The following is a 7,431-nucleotide window of genomic DNA, read 5'->3' on the forward strand; positions in this document are numbered from 1 at the left end:
GGTGCTCGACCCAATAATCAACGGATACCATCTCACCCGAGTCCTCATGGACGGCGACAGTAGTCTTAGTCTGATATATCAGGACACTGTCTGCAATATGGGGATAGACCCGTCAAGAATCAACCAAAGCAGTACTACCTTTAAAGGAGCGTAGAGGCCCGCTACACGGGCTCTTTAACATTGGAGGTTGTATTTGGTTCTCCCGACAACTTTCGAAGCAAAGAACTAATCTTCAACATTGCTCTGGTCCGAAGCGGCTATCATGCACTACTCGGAAGAACGGCCTTTGCTCGTTTCAATGCAGTACCGCGTTACGCTTATCTCAAACTCAAGATGCCCAGTCCACGTGGCGTCATCACAATCTGTGGAAACACAGAGCGTTCTCTTCGCACGGAAGAATACGTGGTGGCTCTAGCAGCCGAATCACGGAATGGCCTTTCCAACCCGAGCAACTCATCGGTCTTCGAGACCATGGACACGGCTCGACGTGTTCGGTGCACACCTAGTTGTAGAGGCCAAGATAAACCGGAGCTTGATTAACGGCTATGCCCCCATATGTGGTGCGGGGGGCTGCCCGCATGTAAAAGGTCCATAGTTCGGCTTGACCCTATCTACACTCAAGAGATTGAATTTTCACGGTTCATTCAGATCAACCAACTTTACGCACGGTCACACCATATTCTTTCACATGGGTTTTTCTTTTTTTGTAGATGACCATCATGCTATACCCTTCAAGGATACGGCAGAACAGAGACAAAGGCGCAGACGTGCAACAGGGCCCCGTTCAAAGGTTACTTTTTAGATTAAGACCCTGTGTAAGCCTTTTTGTTGTCTCTTGTTGTCTCACCCCCTCCTGGCACTTAAAATTACCAAAAGGGATACCGATGTTCTTGGCGAGCTTATGATTCGCGGTTCTAGAATAGACGTTACAGAGGTAGCAACCAATGTCTTTTCAAGATCTATGCTCTCACCACAGGCGCTCTTTCGTCACGCCGGATTGATGCACGTACCTTAAAATTCAGGGCTCATTATCGAGGGCTGTATTCAGCCCAGTATATGTTGTAAAGTATGAATACCTTCGGGAGTGTTCGGCATCGCGAGTTTGGCCTTATATGCATCAGCTCCGAATCATGTCTTTGGTCAATAGTTGGGCTTGCCTGGCTCCTGTGTTTTGCTACCTTACGTTCCGCTCTATCGGCTAAGGTGGCACAGGGAGAACTACTGCGATTGTGCCCTGGTTCATCCGGATGAGCACCTCAGTAGAGAAAGCCACAAACTGACTGTCATGATAAAGCGAGAGACTGGTCAACCACTCGATGACTCAGCAGAATCTTCGCGATTCCTTCGCATTAACGAAGTACTGGTTTCTCGGTCACATATGTAAACACACTGTATTCGGATAAACGCGGACATACCAGGGGCTATATAGTAGCCCCATCGTCAAACTCCTATGGCTAACTGAAAGTGTTAAAGCTATATAGTCACATTGCCTCGTTCGCCACGCTACCACCTCCTTAAAGGACCAAGACATTGGATCAAGTGTGATTATGTGCTTTATGGAACACCCCCGCATTATACGCGAGGGGGCTGAAGCCGACGACTGCAAACTTTCAGGTTATATACATATATACATAAACGGCCTCACAGGAGGCACTACAATACTTCACGAGCAAAGGTATAAATATAGGCTTTATTATCAAAAGCATTGTTTTTACAATCAAGATACATGTCATTCGAACATGATATTCTTTGAGCACTGTGCCTCTATTAAACGGGCACTGTCGTGGAAATATCACGTCAGATTTCCTAGCGGAAGGACTTAGTCGTGGAGCCATCGCAACGAGATTAGCGTGAAGGGGTTAAACCGGACAAGGGACACGAGAGTTTATACTAGTTCGGCCCCTTCGATGAAGGTAAAAGCCTACGTCTAGTTGTGATGGAATTATTGGGGTTTTGATGACCAAGGAGCAAATACGCTTAGCCTCAGTCTCGAGTTGTTGTCTGTTGTCCCTGAACCGCCACCAGGTCGTCCCTTTATATACACAGGTTGACGCCCGGCCGGTTTACAAAGTCCCGAGGCCGACTCATACAAGTGTTCGGCTCGGTCTCTCCCTTTCCCTATCTTACAACACAAGTTATACAACTATGACAGCTTACCATTATGGGCCCTAATCCGCCTCTAGGCTTCGGGCCTCTAAGCTTTATCTGTAAAGTGCCATCTTCTTGTCTTCATGGGCTTCCGTATAGTTGAGCGTGAACCGGCCCCTCCTGGGCGGCTTACACTCAGTAGTTATATCCTCAACATTAGGCCCCAGATTGATTTGAACTTGTTCATGTCAATCTTCAACACTTAGAAAAATTCCATGGGCATCTTCTAATAATTCTTCGTAAACCGTCACGTTATCTTTTTCCTGTAAACCTTGGTGAACTGCCGTGACATCATCTTCTGTCACTGCAGTAAATCATCGTGATGTCATCTCTGCATAAAAAGATTTATGAAGATCCCCTCCTCTTAAGTAAATCCCGAAGATCGAGGCGACAGCTATGCCCCCTTTTGCCGCTTCAGGCCCCTCGATTCTCGCGCCTGCCATTTATCCCCTTTTCCTTATAAATAGGGTCGAGGGGTCTTTCCATTTTCCCCCCATGCCTCTCGTCTTCTTCCTCGCGACCCGAAAAGCTCCAGCGTCGCTGCCGCCGCCGTCGGTCCTCGAATCTGCACCAACTTAGGCCGCTGCATCATCCTGTTCGTACCAGAGCTCCTGCGATACTCCTCCGCTGATGCGCGACCCTGGCAAGTTATCTTCTCGTAACCCTAGATCTCCATTAAAGCTTCATGTTCTTCCCTGTTCATCGATGTGCATCAGTGCTTCTCCGCCTTTCCATTCTTCTGTTTACCAAATATAGCTATGCCTGGTAAGTTTCTTTGCGGCTAGATCCATAACTTTAGTCAGTCGCACCACAGCATCTTGCTGTTCCTAGAAAAACTCCATCTGGAACTTCTCTATTCCTCTTAGCGCCATCGTAGGGATCAGATAAATTTTCTTTATTGAACCATGGTAGATCCAAAATTATACTGCCATCTTGTGAAATCTGTTTCTGTAAACACTTAGTAGGTTTCAGATGTGCCTCTTCTGTTTAAGGGCGGTTTAACCATTAATAGTTGATAATCCGCCATATACCATTAGCCCTCACTTAAACCGCCGTCTTGACTTGAGTAATAAATTCTAGTTTAACTCACATATATGCCTTCATCAAATTCCCCGGTTTAACACAGATTAGTACACATCAACCATCTATCGTAAACCGGCCTTCATTTTTCTTTTACAGTTTGTTTTTCAAGATGACCAAGCAATTCTCTGCTTGCAACTGGGTTCCTTCCTGGATCACGGAAACACAAATCAATGGATATGTTGTAACTGACGCTTTAGCCTCAAAGAATGTCCTTCATTGGCGAGTTCCTGGCTCTAAGTGCCCTCCTGAGCCTCAAGATGGAGAAGTAATTGTGTTCATGCAGCACCTACACCGGGGTTTTAGCCCTCCCAGATCAAAGTTTTTCCGGGATGTCCTTGCTAGCTTTCAACTCCATACGCAGGATATTGGACCAAATTCCGTGTCCAACATATGCAATTTTCAAGTATTCTGTGAAGTTTACCTTCGAGAAGAACCATCTGTCGAGCTCTTCCGAGACTTTTTTCATTTAAACCATCGGACTGAATTCTCTGATGGTCCCAACACTGAACTTGGTGGGGTGTCAATCCAGAAGAGAAAAGAAGTTGATTTCCCTCATGCAAAACATCACAGCCATCCCAAAGACTGGAACCTAACATGGTTTTATTGTCAAAACACTGCTCCTGCTGGAGAAAATCCTTTGCCGGGTTACCGTGCTCACCGGCTCAGCAATGGCCATCCACTACCTCAACGGCTCACCGCTAGGGAACGATAGGCTTATGCACCTCAACTCGCCAAGCTCCAGGCTCTCCTAGCCAACGGTTTGACTGGTGTTGACCTCGTTCGCTGCTGGGTTGCATGGCTATCCTTCCTTTAAGCCACCGCTCCGGATTGATGCACGAGTATTCCGGCAATGCCAAGGATCCTCAACGGTTTAATGAGATAGAGATGACTGATGATGAAGTCACTGAAAAATCTATGAAGAAGATGCTAGACGAACCGATCGTTGCATGCAGCCAAACTGGGCGGGCCCATTTTTACACCTCCAACAAACCACCAGCGGTAAAGATTTTAACCTTGTGCTTTCTTGATCCGCCTCCGTTTTAACATTGTTCTAATAAACCTTTGTTTACCTTTATAGGCCAATAGCTCCTTATGGAAAAGAAAAGCTTCCGACAAACCGGCAAGGGCCCCTGTGCCAAAAGCAAAGTTATAAAGAAACCGGCAAAGAAGAAAACCACCGATACCGCTGAATCGGATCAAGAGGATCAAGAGGTAGAACTTGACTCCCTTGGCTCCTTTTTCATACACCTTATTAATAATGACTATTACTAGGATGATGCGGAAGCCAACCACGCTGATCATGTTGAGGTAATCTCCCTTTCCTCCGGTTCAGATCACGTGCCGATTCAAAAATTTTGTCGTGCAGTTTGGAAAGTAAAACGCTCTCACCCTCTTGCTCATTTGGATCCACAATTTTCTTTGAAGACACAGCAACATGAAGGTCATCGCACAACCTGGCACAGTGGCCAACAAGTCACTTCCTCCGGTTTACCAGACACTCCACCTCGGAAACGTCGTCCAGAGGTCTCTTCCTCTTTTAATAAACCTTGTCCCTTGGCGGGTTGCTTCCGATACCCACTTAATCCGTCTGATTCAAATTATCAGGTAACTTCTAACTCTTCATCTGGCGACTCATCAACCACACAATTGCCTCCCCTCAAGACCGTCGCTGGGTAAGCATACTGTCCTTTAACTTTTTTTTTCATGCGTCAGTTTACAATACTAATCTTTTCTTTTTGATATTGTAGTGCCAAGGCCCGACTGAGCAAGAAAGCCAAGACCAGTGACCCCACTGAAGAAGTTGAAGCGGAGAAGACCCCAGAAGAAGCTGGTAGAGACACTGATGTTGTCATGGATGACTCTGCCTCGCAAGATCCAGCCACTGATGCTAATCCGCCGGAAGCTGACCCGGCTATGCATATTGATCCATCAAGCCCACATGCTATGCCTCCAAGGCCAGCTGTTGATCCGCCGAGCCCAGCTGCTAATCCGCCAAGCCCAGCTGCTAATCTGCCGAGCCCAGCCAGGGATACCGTCAATCCGCCAAGTCCGTCAAAAGGTGGCGATGATGATGTTATTATCACTAGTATAGCTCACACCGCCCCAGGCAATCCAGTTGCCTTATCAAAGCACACTGCTAAGCAAGAATTTGTTGCTATGGGCAAGGGGATAGAAAAGACAGATTTATCCAGCTATGTCAACTTTTCTGCCGAAGAGCTTCATTCCGGTTTCTTACATCGCCTCTACACTAGCCGAGACTATGAAGCCGGTTTGGTGAATATGATGAAAGAGCACTATGAGGTAAATCTCCACACACTTTAATCTTGCTTTGTTCTATATATCTCCATTGTAGCCCCCAAGGGTCGGTTTATCTCTTGAAGACAAACCGGGACTTGTGAATAAAGCATGCTTCAACTGAGTAGCCCCCAAGGGCCGGTTTAATCTTATCAAGGTGAACCGGGACTTCATGACCCAATATTCATTTTGCCATCTCCTTTCGCCTGTATACTTTTTGATCAAACATGCATTAGCCCCCAAGTGCCAAGATTCATACTTGTATTGAGCCTTGGGACTTTTTAAATAATCAGAAAGAAAAAAGCATTCCGCATTAGCCCCCAAGTGCCAAGTGTATAACTGGTTATATGCTTGGGACTTTGAGAAAAAATATCATCATCATCTGATCTTTGCAGGCCAATATAAACAACAAAGACTCCAAAATTGCCAATCTTCAAGAGAATATCAAATCCCAACAATTAGAGACTTCCAAGGCCAAGGATGAGCTTAAAACCGCTTTGACAGCCATGGAACAACTTAAGGAAGGGTTCAAGAATGAACGTGCTAGCTGGGAAACTGAAAAGACTGCATTGTTGAAGCGGGCTGAAGACGTCGAGTCAGCTTTTAAACCGGTGGCAGAAGAGCTAACTGGGTTGAAGCGCCAAGTAAATGCCATGACCTCTGCAATATTTGGTAAATACTCTTATCAAAATCTCTTGAATAACCATCTTTGAAATTGCCGGTTTAACATCAATGTCTTAAACCATTATAGGTGGCTGTGTTGCTCATCTGATTGCTGACATACGGATGAAGCTGAAGGCAGCATATACATTGATAGAACAACTGTATACCGGTGCCCAACGGGTTATCTATGCAGTCTCCTACAACAAACCGGCACCAACATTGATCAAGGACACTCTAGCGAGGTTATCAATGGCGCCGGCATGGATAGAGGAGATGAAGCGATCCGCTGCCAGGGCTGGCGCTTTGTTGGCACTTACTCGAGCCAAAGCATGGATAGCTGACCTGGATCCAGTTGATATTGCCAAGGGCTATCCCGGTGAACAAGAAAACGGGGCAGAATTTTATAATGAAGCCCTCAAAGCCCTGACAAAGGAGATGTGTCCTTTGGCAAGTCAATTGGCGGAAGAAGCTAATTTGACTGTTCATCGGTCCTTCTATGATGCCAACAACCAACGGATTGACACTGCTATGAAGGAAGTGCAAAATCTTATCCCGCCAATCCGTAAGCACACTTACGCCCCTGATGTTGATCCGTCCGAACTTATAAGTGAAGAGGTTGTCTTCCAAGCTTTACCCCAGATTGATTGGACCACCATTGACTTCCAGCCGCTGGATGGGGAGGAGGAGGCTGAACCGACACCAGAAGATTCATCAACCTCTCGTCAACCCGACAATGAGTCTTAATCCGGCAACTAGGTTGATATTCACAGATTGTGTTCTGTGTAAAGAACAATCACTTGTTTCGGGCCTTAAAGCGCCTTGTAATAGGCTAGTTGGCATACTTTGATTTGCTGCCATTGTGCAATGCCACTTGATATTTTAATCCAGCATGATATTGCGATGCTTTATTTGTCTTGGTATGCTGTGTGAGTCCTGTTATCTGCATGTTAAATACTTAAACATGTCCTGGCGGTTTACTACCGGACGGGTTACGATACCCAATACAGAAAATAAATCCTCATAACAAAGGTGATAAGGTACAGAAATATGAATCATATCATACCTGTGATATTAAATCACTGTTATTGGCCCGCCAACTTATTTAGTAAGGGTGAAAACCCAAACTTTGGGTGTTGGAAGCTACCCACCATATTATGCTGGTGCATAACAAGCCATACCGGGTATTGATAAACACCGGATGATCATTCTGGCGACTTATAGTCAATACCAAACCGGATTAAA

This window comes from Triticum aestivum, chromosome 6B (genome assembly GCF_018294505.1).
Source record: "Triticum aestivum cultivar Chinese Spring chromosome 6B, IWGSC CS RefSeq v2.1, whole genome shotgun sequence".
NCBI lineage: Eukaryota > Viridiplantae > Streptophyta > Magnoliopsida > Poales > Poaceae > Triticum > Triticum aestivum.